This window comes from Mytilus galloprovincialis, chromosome 3, assembly GCF_965363235.1.
Source record: "Mytilus galloprovincialis chromosome 3, xbMytGall1.hap1.1, whole genome shotgun sequence".
NCBI lineage: Eukaryota > Metazoa > Mollusca > Bivalvia > Mytilida > Mytilidae > Mytilus > Mytilus galloprovincialis.
This window is the reverse complement of record NC_134840.1, coordinates 72,048,588-72,060,300: the sequence shown is the minus strand read 5'-3', so window position 1 is coordinate 72,060,300 and position 11,713 is coordinate 72,048,588.

Below are 11,713 nucleotides of genomic sequence, written 5' to 3'. Positions count from 1 at the left end.
TTAAATGGTAGTCAAGACAAAAGAAAATGGAACTACTAATGCAATGATGTTCATTACCAATTGGATTTTATGATTCTACTAATTTGGGAAATTCATCATCTATTAGTAGTAGAATTATGTTACTAGTGGAGATGGGCATTAGAGTTCAAACCAGTTTTGTTGTTCTGCTCAAATTTTAGTTTCAGTTTTCTGTGTGGTATTTTGAGGACTGCTGTTTGTCTTTCTTCGCGCCTTTTGATATTTTGCATTTTTGTTAACTTTTTTTTAAGAGTTGTGTTCCGCTAAATAAACATTAGCTAGTACATGTTTTTGCACAACTGGTGGAAATCTGTTCTCATTTTTTGGTTCATTCTACTATTCTACTTTATCAAATGTTTTGTCATTAAATATTTATCATGAAGTAGTCCTTACATTTTTATCTGTAGCAACAAACCTCTCATGAGTGATACGTAAGTTTATTCTAATAATCCATCTTCGCCAATAGTAGATATTTATAGATTTATTTAATTGATTCCGATATATTCGTTTTTGCAAATTTGAAGAAATACTCTTTTCACATCCAACCAAGGATACTGCCCACTCTTCATGTTTCTCTCAGACTTGAACTTTCTAAATGAAGCTGACCTATTTTTGCCAAGCAATCACAAACTCACTCAGTCGTCTGTATTTATCAGTTGTATCGTAAATGGAAAATTTGGGTAGATTGTAAGCAGAGCTTTACCCATATTTATACACTAAGATCGAACCTTTGTGTCTTTATGTTTGAAGTTTTTAGTTCAATAGCTTAATAACTTTTAAAAAGCGTTCACAATAATCTGAGCAGAGTTGACCAATTCCATGAACTTTGGTTGGCAGATAAGCGTTTCTCTCTCAAAAGATGCATGCAATTAAAGATAGATAGATAGATAGATAGATAGATAGATAGATAGTTTATTAACGTCTCACCATTAATATACACAATACAATATTTACATATATCATAAAACATAAATATATATCAATGCCATTCTTAAAAGAATTATGAGAGACAAAAAGTAAAATTTCATCAAACAGTAGAAGGACATAAAAAAATCTGATATCTGTAGTTGAAATCTACAGTGTTATATGTAGCAAAAGAAATTAACCTTGTGGGAAACCTGTCATAACTCTGTTAGGTAGAATAATTCACCATAGCCGCGTCTGATAGTCTATCTTCAATACTGGTAAATTTTATTATATGGATTCTGATAAATTTTCAGCTTATATATTTCTATTGTGCTAAATTCGAATATTTGTTCGCCGTCAACCATTGCTGATTTTTACGTATGATGCATACTCTTCATGTTTCTCTCCGACTCCAGTCTTTGTGTTATTGTTTTTTTTTAAATTTATAGATAAAACCTGTTCGATATTAAACTATTTTGAAATCTAATCACAAACATGCGTCTGTATTTATCAGTTATATCGCAAGTGGTCAATTTTTGTAGGTTGTAAGAATAGCTTGAACCGTATGCATACTCTTATATCGGCGCTTTGTATATTAGTATTTTGCATTTCAATAGCTCGATAACTTTTCAAACGCATTCAAAACCATCTTAGCAAATTTGACCAATTCCAAGAACTTCAGTTGGTAGATAAGCGTTTCTCTCTCAAAAGTGCATGCAATTAAAACTACAAGATACTATTAATGTAGCTGAAATCTAAAATAGGACACCGTGCTTATCTTTCTATTAACGGACAATTAAAATGAACGTTACAGAACAACTGTAATTAAAACTGACAGAGATTATTTCTTGGAAAGGAAAACTACTAAAACATTATATGCATAAAAATTATATATGGAAAAGCAAAACATGCACTCTTTGCCATTTCATTAGGGACTTTCCGTTTTAAATTTTCTGAGTTCAGTATTTTTGTGATTTTACTTTTTTTTTATTGTTTTCTCAGAAGAATGATTACTGTAATTAAACAGCATTTCGAGAAACATCTTCATTTTCGTCACAGTACTTTTTACTGAATTTAATAAATGGGTGCAATACTCTTTAAAAGTATTATTATGTAATTGAAGAATATATATGGAATTATTGTCTTCATTAACACTGAAAGTATAATCTATTTAAGCTGTAAATATTGCCAAGGGACTGATTATTTATTCTTTTCTCAAGTAAAGGCACAGGTCAAAATTTGCTACCATTATCGACATAATTGTATGTATCATAATAGCATGCGAAACGGCGATAAAGGTCAAAACTGGTATCATCCCTCTGAAAGAAAATATTACACGTGAAGACATGAATATTCTATTTGCTATTGATGTTATTTTTCAATTAATTTCGGTAAATCTAGGAATCCAGCATTTGTTTGTTAAGGTTTAACAACACATTATAGGCTGTGAGAATTGTATTGAAAACTTGAGTGCATCGTGTAAACTATCGACCTTTGTGAGTAGATGACGACTCTTTTTAAGATCAATTCCTCATTCCGAAACATTTAGATTTGAGCGCACTCAATGAAAGTTGTTAAAGAAACACGTGTTGTGTGCTGAAATCGCTACTTATAAGTATTCTGAAGGTAAAAACGGTTTCTTAATAAGGCGATTTCCCCAGATATTTTTTTTTTAATAAAATTCACCATGCAACTATCATGATCAAGTAGAACTGCAGTTTCAGATTCCAAATAAAGAGCGTAGAACAGTTAAAAACGTTAAGAATAACGATAGCATTATTCAGCAACATTTTTAAAATGTTAAGATGCAGCATTCCATGTGTGACGGTTATCGCTTCTCTTGAATAGGCGATTCTTAGCCTGTCGTTATTGATTACGACAGGGAAGTTCTTCTTCGTTTAAAGCGTCCCGGGATCGAATCCCCAAACGTGCTATCCGATTACCCACGATGCTGCTTTCAATATTTAGATAACCTTTCATTATTGTGCCTCTTACCATTACCATAAAAATATATCGTTTAACTATAAAATATACCATTCGATCTAACGGTTGACAACCAGTTTTATAAGAATCAGCAAGTGGTGTACAAAACATTAGTCTCCATACACCGTTATTGAATTGAAAGCGAAAACTGAAAACTGAAACAGTGACAAGGCTACTAAAAAGTAAAACCAAACATCAGAAAATCAGAAAAAAGAAGATTCAAGTCCTAGATTGAGATTTTACAAAAAAAACATTGATACCAAAATAAAAAAAAACAAACAAGCACTTAAAAGACAAGATGATATCATTGAATGATATAATAAAGGCTCGGCAATTATAGAAACCAATGGTGACACCAAGTGACACGTTCCATTCCAAACTAACCGGAAATTAATATTGTTTTGAGAGGCGAAGTATCTCATCGTAGAATGTTCCCTAGTTAGAAATATAATTACATTGCTACACAATGCTGTTACATGATCAGAGGTATGGCTTAATTATTGCGAGAGTTACTGCTATTTGTTTTGAAAATGTATTATTAATAGGAAACATTGTGCAAAACATTACACCTTTTAGAGATCTAATTACACCATTTTGTCACGTATCATTACGCACAGAAAATTAATTCTCAATAAGGTTGAAATTACAATAGATATCAGAAACAGCTATTAATAACACGTATGTAAATGTTAATTAATTTGAAATTCCGTTGACAAAGAATCCTTTGATTAGTTTGTCATAATATTCGATTTAGAATCAACAAAGAGATACCTTTACACCATATAAAGAGGATCTAGTTGAAGGGTTTTTCTTTTCTGTATTCTTCAGTGTTGTTTTCCATTTTGTCTTTTTTCTAATACTTCTCGTGGTCCATTTCTTTTTATTCTTTATATTTTCTCAAGTCTTTATTTTCTAGTCTAGTTGTACACTTTACGTTTTTTTGAGACCATTATTCGATATTCTGTAAATAAGCTCTTCATAGATACCAGGATTAAATTTTGAATTTACGCAAGACGCGCGTCTCGTTTACAAAAGACTCATCAGTGACGCTCGAATCCAAAAAAGTAAAAAAGGCCAAATAAAGTACGAAGTTTGAAAGCATTGGGGACCAAAATTCCTGAAAGTTTTGCCAAATACAGCTAAGGTAATCTATTCCTGAGGTAGAAAAAGGTAAGCATTTCAAAAATTCAAAAGTTTTGTAAACAGTTAATTTATTAACATGACCATATCAATGATAATTCATGTCAGCACACAGAGCTGTGCTACTGGGCTGGTGGTACCCTCGGGGAATTAAAACTCCACCACCAGTGGTTGTTAATAAACTCATCGTAGATACCAGGATAGAATTTTGTATTTAAGCCAGTCGCGCGTTTCGTCTACAAAAGACTAATCAGTGACGCTCGAATCCTAGAACTGTTAACCACACCAAGACTTATCTTTTTATTCTTTAGTTTTTGGCACTCCATTATTCTCCTTCCTCTATTTTTTAGTCTAGTTTTTCTATAAACTTTACGGGTTTTTGGACTATCATTCGCTATTCTTTATTTTCTAGCCCCGTTTCTCTATAATCTTCACGGGTTTTTCTTAACCATTATTCGCTGTTCTATAAAACCCATAGATCAAGCTCCTCATTGAATAAATGTACAACCACTGTTCATATTGGAATTGAATATTGGTTACATTTTACTGATCATACGTTAATGAAAGCTAAGAGTACATAATGGAGAAATCTAGTTACAAAATCAACAAAAAGAATCGGCAATTCAGAACAATTTAATTAGAACAATTTAAAACCTATTTCCGTCTATAATGTAGATGATTTGCATGACGAACGCCATTAATTAAAACTGTATTTAAAGAGATAAATCGTAGTTATCTGCAAAAACATTTAACATTTTAAAAAGGCATTTGACTTATTGGTATCTTCTGATATTCATAATTGTCATTCAAACATAAGTATAAAAAGCACTCCACTTTTTAAAAGTTTGATATGTCGAAAAAAAATAATTGCTCTGGTTTATGAATTTATCTCGATCAGGTGAGATCAGACCCAATTGAGTTCTTGGAAGAACTATAATTTTGATGCCAAAGGTGAAAAAAACCCAGATTTATAAATTTCTTTACTCCTTCCTTCGACTGGAAATACGAACCGAGTCATAAGTTACGAAGATGTGTCTTACACTAGTTACGGTCCTGGGTTTAGTGGCAATTAAAACAATCCTGATATGTAAATATCCTGGAATTTCGTTTCAAAAGAGAAATAAAAAATCTTTACGCAGGTAAAATAGAAATGTACATTTTTAACACGTTTCCCGTCAAAATTACGTTGCATTTTTCTGTGTTAAATGTGCTGATGGAATGTTGCTTCAAGATATAGAAATTGCTCGATAGGACAATTTAAGAGAAGAGTTGTTTGTCCGTAACTGTCGTTTTGTGTATGTAGTTACATGCCTTAGTTGTATTGTGTCAATTTGATGAGTCGATACGTTTTCAACTGATTTAAATAGTTTATTTTTATATTGTAGTGTCACATGACTGTTCTGAATAAGGACGAGGGTAAGATGACCACAAACTTACTTAATCCGGTCACATTCTGTAAGTTCCTATCCCATGCAGGTCATGATAATTTAAAACAGAAGTTGCCGTTTGTTGCTGTGTGTATCATTTTTTTGTTATTTTTTTGTTTATTGTTTTGCACATTAATCAGGCCGTAAGTTTTTTCGTTTGAAATTTATTTACATTTGTCATGTTTGGGTCTTTATAGTTCGCTATACTGTCACAATTCATTTACAACTTAGCGCTTCAACCTCTTCCAGAATTTAATGAGGTTAAAAAGTAGGGTTCGAGTTGCTAAGTCATTAGATTTTTTCTATGTTGTATTAAGTGTACTGTTTTGTACCTTTTGGGTCTTTTTCCTCTTTTACAAGGCGCTGTCAGTTTATTTTCGACTTAAAGAGTTAATTGAATGTTATTCCAGTATCTTTTTCCTTTCTTTTTTTTAACCTAGTGCAAGTTGTGAGGATTTTTCAGCTTAGACCGCTTAGTTATCCAAGACTGTCACTTAAGACGAGGGATAAGCTTACACTTCTGTTACAATTGTCCCTTATCCAAAGGATATTCGTCTGTATACCTGTGTTGTTGCTTTGATATTCCTCGTTCGTATGTTTTCTTTTATGATTTTGATTGTCTGATACGCTCATCATGATCATCACGTTTGGTTTTATATTCTTTATTTGTTATTCGAATAGACAAACATTTATAACTAGATAAAACAAAAGTAACTGTTTTACAAGGTTTTATTTTTATTCATGGTTAGAGGCTGCACAGTGTCCAATTGTTGTTAACATTCTCTTCCTTTTTTCTCTGATGAATAGATGTGGCAATCATGAATACATCTCAGCATCTGTATACCCTTGCAAAGAAGCTTTAAGTTGGGTTTTTCTCCAATACCGGTATGTGACATCTATTTAGCCACTTATGATACAATCCACCATAAATTTAATTATAAATGATGAAATAATGAACAAGTACCTACTTGTACATCTGTGATACGGACTTCGGGATCAGCACTTACAAGAACTGTGAGTTAACAAATGTAATTTGAAAAATATGTCATAGCCATGTTTCACCATTTGCTACCATTAAATATCTGGTAAAGTCGAGCTATAAGTCATATTTCTACAGTATTCTGTTTCGTCATTTTGATCAATGTTGACACAGGACTTATGAAACATATTTTCTCTGTTGGAATTCCTACTGATATTTTATTGTGAACCTCTTAAAACAGTTTTGTCCAGTTGCACCCTTGAGATCTTCTATAATAAAAATATCCGCTGAAATTAACCGAGTCGTTAAAATCAAAACTTTACGACACTCAATATGATATTATTTTAATAGCGAAGTCGCAATACATTTGTATCAACATAAAAATTGCATCTATCTCAAAGTTCTGATGATATTCAAGTGCCTTTATTTCATAAATGGATTTTCTGAATGGAAGGTTGTTGTCAAGAATGTTTAAACCAACACTGTTATTAAGGTACAGATCGAGTGTCTGCATCTCCATAGAAATCTCGAGGCACTTGTGGAATTTGTATTTCTCAATATTAAGATGTTCGTGTTCAATTTTGCGTTTATACTTGTCGTTACTTTGTTTTGTTTTTTGCTTGTTTTAGTTTGTTGTTTTTTTTTTTGGTTTTATTTATTAGGTCTTTCCACTATTTTGCAGAAAGGACCTATTGTATTTGTTCTGATTTTTTTCTTCTTCCGCCAAATTTCAAAATTTGTTTTGTGGTTTCGCAAGATGTCGCTTAGATTCTTTGCATATGATATCGACCAGTTATTGCGCTTTTTAGAATGACCCTGTTTAGTTGGAGACGTCTTATTGTAAGAGTTATCTCCCCAAACTCTGTTTTCTTAGTGGTGAGATTTCCTCCGTAACCGTAAAAGAAAGCGACAAATTTATTTTATTAAATTGCTCGTTATATCCTTAGGATGATTTTGTCAAATTTAAACCGAATAAATTCGTAGACTCCATATGACAGTTATTTCCCCTTATGAATTTGACATAAGTGATATATCAATGTAGTTGCTGTACTCTACTGTACTGTTTACTATTTGTTTTGGTAAATCTAGTTATCAATTTATTGCTGTATACAAGCGTATTTAAAAAATAAATAAAAAGAATTTGTAAATCTTTGGATTTCATTTGCTTTTATAAAGCAAATGCAAGCTGAAGATATTATTTGCAGTTTACAGCAGCATAAAGCTTTAAATAGTTTATCGCTTTTTAGTTTCTTTGGACCAAGAATAAAATTCTTCCTGATAAATAAAGAAAATGCGGGTATCGATGACTGTAAAAACGGAAAAGAAACATGTGTTCCTTATCAGAAGTTACTCATACTATTGGAATGCAATGAAACAAATGTTTGACAGATTGATCAGCGGTTGTGACATGAATCTAAGCAATCATTAAGTATTCTCGAGCAAACTTTTGAACACATTTATGGGTTACCAAGCAGCGGAAATGGAATTATGGGAGATAAACGACCTTGATCATTTAATTGTGGTAGACATGCATTAGAGCATTGATTCATATTATAATTTATTTTATTAAATTGTTCACTTGCAAACGCTATTCGTAATATCTGACTAAATATAAAGTTGTGTCTTTAACAAAGCTACTTGATGGTGTATTTATTTATTTACTCAAACCCTTGAAAAGTAATTATATTTTTTAAACAAATTAATTACCATATCAGGTTCATCAATGCAGAAAATTGACTGCAATTTCATATTTACTGAGGTTGAGCACTGACAATTTTGCATTTTCTATGAACATCTTCTCAAACAACGATCAAAATTAGAATTTGATTGTGTATTTTAAAATGACGTAATATACATTATAATAGCATTTCATTTATATTTCTCTCTTTCTATCTAAATTTTAGTTGATTTTTTTAAATATGCTTCAAAAAGTATCAAAAGTGTCATATTTCAAAGGGTCTTCGGCCCATTTAAGGGAGGCCAGCTAATTGGTAAAGATCGAAGCTCGTACGTATTTATTTGGGTTACTATGAGATTCTAGCTGTACACTCTAATTTATTTTTCTCGACATTATATCATTTTCTTTCAGAAGTTATGTAACAATAAAAAAAGTTTATATCTAAATTGTTTTTAATTGTCTTTTAATGAATGTAGTATTGTAGTTAACTGTTTTCTGTTATATTTATTTTTATGGTTGTGTGCACAAATTTATTTCCTCGTTGATTTGTTTATTAGTTGGTCGTGTCGGGACCTTAACAGTTGCGGCAGCGTTGTCCAATTTTTAGACTTATTCATATATATATCATTTGCTCTCCGTTGTATAGTTGTTTCATTGGCAATTATACCACATCTTCTTATTTCTACATCTCAACATATGATATCGATGGCCGTGCACATGAGACGACTTTTTTTAAACCTTCATTAGATATGGTCCAGACCGAAAAATTGCAAAACTAAATATATAAAGCTCTAAACAGTAACCACAAATTAAGTGAACATATGAGGATGACAGTCTATTGGTTATTGTCATACTAGCTTTAACCTTATACCAGATTCTGGCTAAGGAACAGTGCTATCTTTATTTGTATAACATGTTTTGTGAACCATATAAAAATAAGAAGATGTGGTATGATTTTTAATGAGACAACTCTCAACCAGAGACCAAATGACGTCGAAGATAACAGCAATAGGTCACCGTCCTCGAACAATGAGCAAACCCCATACCGCATAGTAAGCTATACAAGGCTCTTTTAAAATGTGAAACAATTTAAAATTTTACAAAAAAGGCTTTCGATGCCTTGAATCATTAATCTGTTTACGAGTGCGCGAATGTACAATGAAATGTGTTATATCGGTAGCAACCAATGTGGCTTGAGAATCCGTAAATGTTACTTTATTAGGCATTCGATTGATTGATTGGTTGATGCTTGCAAAAATAACATTCGGTTACGAATACTTAATTCATATTCAGCACCAAAAAAATAAAACAGAAGGCAGATTCTGTTAAATATGTCAACAGGAGCAATTTATATCCGAAACAGTTGCATCAAGCTGTTAGCAATCTTTGAGTTTAACCGCGTTTCATGATGTTACTGGTATTGAAGTCACAGTTATACAGGTAATCTTAACCAGTAAGTCGAAAGTGAGGTAAGAAGCATGTTAACATGAGTAATATTTGTAAACGTGTCCTAACTTATTGACAAGTTATGTCTTTACCAACAATCTATTTACCATTATCAACAGTTTAATGGCTAATATTGATACAGAGAATCGATTTAACGTGTTTACAGCAGTCATTTGCTTTCCTAGCAGACAACCGGAAGTGCTGCATTGTGCCATTCTAGATAAAACGTTCTCAGTATTGGTTAGTCTATTTGCTTAATTGCTTCATATTATTCCAGCGCATTAACTATGAATGGCGAGAAAGGTATAAACCGTGGCATTATTTCTCAGAATTGTTTTACACTTTCTCTACTAATGCATTCCACTAGTGTGATTAGGTCCACATAATGCACGGAAATGTTCATTGTAGGCCAAATGACAATGAAAACAACATGAATTTATTTCCATTCTAGTTTTCTACATCGTTGAGTACAATATTGTTTTCATTATAATAGAATACAAATGAACACTGCACTCACTTTTGAAGCTCGCCTTTGTAAATGACTATTTATCCATTCTCTTCAATTTCTTCGTTTTATTACTTAATTTAAGCGCTAACACTTATAAATCAAGTACATGTTTAAGTGTTTTATTGGTTTTTTTTTTAATTTTAGTTGCATATTTGTTGCACTTTTATTAATGAGTCATGGGTCACTATAGTTTCAAAACAGTTTTGCTGCTTACTTGTAATACAATATCATCCTTAAGGCAGCTTATCTAGTCGAATGTGTATCAATAAAAAAAAAATTGAGAATGCAAATGGAGAATGTGTCAAAGAGACAATAACTCGACCAAAGAGTAAGAAACAGCACAAGGCCACCAATTGGTCTTCAAGAACGAGAAACTCCCTCTTTCCGAGACGGGCTTCACCTAGTTCGTATACAAAAAATGTGTATTAGTTCAGTGGAAATGGACTCTTAACTCGAAAACATATAAATGAATTAAAATTAAAAAGCATACAAGACTTATTTTTTGCTCTAACATTTCATTACTTTAAAGTAATTAAAGCTAGGAAACAGACATTTGTATATTTTTGTTTTGTTTTGTTTATCTGTAAATAATAAGTTTCATCCTTTTTTCATCATATATATGTAATAACCCCATGTGTTTACTGAATTATATAAATTAGATCATCTATTGGATTCTCTCATTTCGTTAGTAAAAACCTTAATGAAATGGAGCGTCCGTTTAGCCGTGTGGGATATATAAATACGCAGCCACGTCTGTTCGGAAGGTGGACGTTAAAATCAACTGCCTCGTGTAGAAAGAGAACCAGGCTCTCTATACGTTTACGAGCTCTTTATTATCATTCTTAAATAAGATATTCTTTTCTTTTGGCATGAATTTTATTTGTCTTTCCCCATGTAAAGGTGGCGTTACGAAAACGATAAGGAGGGGATTCGCCTTGTACATCCTTAAAGAGCAAAACATTTAAAGAATAGTAATATAATTAGAAAAAAATAAATGGCAGAAGTTTCATTTCCTGCATAAAATATGTACATGAAACCATTTTAACTCGGAGTGATTTAAAAACTTTATTTGCGAAATATGTTTTTCAGGTATATAATAAAACTATAGGTAAGTATATAGTTAAGATCGTGTATTGAGTACTAAATTGTCTTTTGTGCTACATGTGTTGTTAGGTTGATTTCTCAATGAATACAGTCCTGAACAGTTCTTTGGTTCATAATAAAACAATAAGGAACTATAAACGAATGATACCGATGCTACTCCGAAAAGCATACATTTCCGGAAGAACCTTCGTCAGGTTTTCTCAGGACCAAATGCATCACTAATGGACATGAAGACTAGATATGGTATAAGTTTAAAAAAATGAAAATGTGGATAAAGATTGCCAATGAGACAATTCTCCACAAGACAGCAAATGACACAGACACTAAAAGTCACCGTACGGCCTTCAATAATGAGCCGTTGAAAGCCCATGCCGCATAGTCAGCTATTAAAGGTCCTGAAATGACAAATGTAAAACAATTCAAACGAGAAATCTAACGTTCTAATTTATGTACCAAAAAAATCAACGAAAAACAAATATATAACACCTCAACAAACGACAACCACTGAATAACAGCCTCCTGAC